At 45.7% G+C, this 1,763-nt stretch overlaps 1 protein-coding gene across 5 annotated transcripts in view; it reads left to right on the top strand.

Annotated features, from left to right (window-relative positions):
* KCTD1 (potassium channel tetramerization domain containing 1) overlaps positions 1-1,763 on the top strand; it is a 213,526-nt gene that overhangs the window by 198,510 nt on the left and 13,253 nt on the right. The gene's annotated exons all lie outside the window — the stretch shown is intronic.

Below are 1,763 nucleotides of genomic sequence, written 5' to 3'. Positions count from 1 at the left end.
CAGAGCCAGGGAAATTAAGAATTTTAGAAGTCCCAAACCTCCAACACTGAGAAAACTGTGGTGGCCCACGCGCTCAAAAAAAATTTGTTTAAGGAAAGTTTTATGGGGATCTGTTTTTGTTTATGATAACTACTACATGAGTGCGTTTGATGAAATGTAATATAAAAAATACTTTCATTTCCCCTCATTTTCTTGGCACCTCCTCTCAGCAAGTGCCCTGATACGTACGTGACCTGCCATCTTGGGAAGCAAGCTGAGGGATCTCACAGCCCAGGAACAGGATCCCATGGCCCAGGAACAGGATCCCATGTCCCAAGCGTGGGTAGGAGGAGGGCTTCTAGATCTCTGTGGGGGGAGCTGGACGCATTTCCCACCAAAAAGCCTTCTCTATGCCCACGGTGCCTAGCTTGGCAGCTGCACATAGACAGGTCTTAAAATGCATGAATGAGTGGCTGAGTTGCCTTTTGAGTGGAAGGACCCGTAAAACTTCACGTACCTTAGGAGTGAAATAAGCCTTTGAAGTTTTTTGTGGAACTGGAAGCTGCGTGTTGAGGCTGAGTAATGGCCCCCAAAGGCGTCTGCATTCTAATCCTCAGAACCTGTGAGTGTCACCTTACCTGGCATAAAGAGACCATGCAGATGTGATTAAGTTTAAGAGCCAGTGAGCTGGGAAGATTATCCATGATAATCTAGGCGGGCCCAGTGGAACCACAGGAGTTTTCAGAAGTGAAAGAGGAAGGCAGGAGGTCAGAGTCAGACAAGATGTGAGGAAGGAAGTGGTGTGGTGGCTGGATAGGAGCCAGGGGAACAGGGTCGCCTCTGGAAGCTGAAAAATATTTTTTCCCCTTGCCTCTGGAAGGAAGGTGGCCTTGCCAATACCCCGACTTTAGCCCCGGGAGACCCATTTCAGACTTGTGACCTCCAGAACTCTTAAGAGAATAAATCTGTGCTGTTTCCAACCACCAAATGTGTGGTAATCTCTGATGGCAGCAGTAGGAAAGCAGCGTACTGCGTATATCACTTTCCTCCCTGTAGGAAAATGTCTTCTGAATTCAAATATTTAATCAAGAAATAAACTTTTGAAACATGGCCCATATGCCTCTTAGAGTCTGCTCACGTTTACTTTCCTCTTCTGTGTACCTCTCTCCAGCGTCTCAGGGAACCTCAGTGGAATCACCTGTAAAATGAGATCTTGATCTTTCTGCTTCTCAAAACTTGCAAATCTCAGAAAATTTTTTTAATTAAAAAAATGTGTGTTGTAGGACTTTAAAATTATTTCAGCATGAAAAGGTCTGTGAATAACCTCTCTTTTACTGGTTATGAGGCTGAGAGATATGGTTGATGCTGTCTTAGGGAAGGTAACATCGGCCTGGGAGTGGAGAAGGTGACGGCATCTAGAACATTCTGGACTCACTTTGCTGAAAGCAGAGGTGATGCTTTGGATTCACTTCCTTCATAAGAAGAACTGGGGCCAAACCTGCTGTGGTTCCGTAAACACCTGCCCGTCTCCAGGAGGCTGAGTCGTCCAGAGTTTGCAAAAATTGACAAAAGGAAGGCAGGCATCATCAGATAGGAACTGAGGCTTCAGGGAAAATGACTTCAAAAGAGATTGAGAGACCAAAGAGATAACCACAAGGCCAGAAAGCCTAAAAGGAAACAGGATAATCTCTAAAAAATGTGCAATTGAGACAGTATAATTGTGTGATTGCTATTGAGGAAAGAAAGGAGAGTGGCGGGAGGGGCGGGGTGGTCTGCAGGGGGGT

Source organism: Bison bison, unplaced genomic scaffold (genome assembly GCF_000754665.1).
Source record: "Bison bison bison isolate TAMUID 2011002044 unplaced genomic scaffold, Bison_UMD1.0 scf7180017864498, whole genome shotgun sequence".
In the NCBI taxonomy this organism is placed as follows: domain Eukaryota; kingdom Metazoa; phylum Chordata; class Mammalia; order Artiodactyla; family Bovidae; genus Bison; species Bison bison.
The sequence above is the reverse complement of the archived record's forward strand: the minus strand, read 5'-3'. Positions and strand labels throughout refer to the sequence as shown.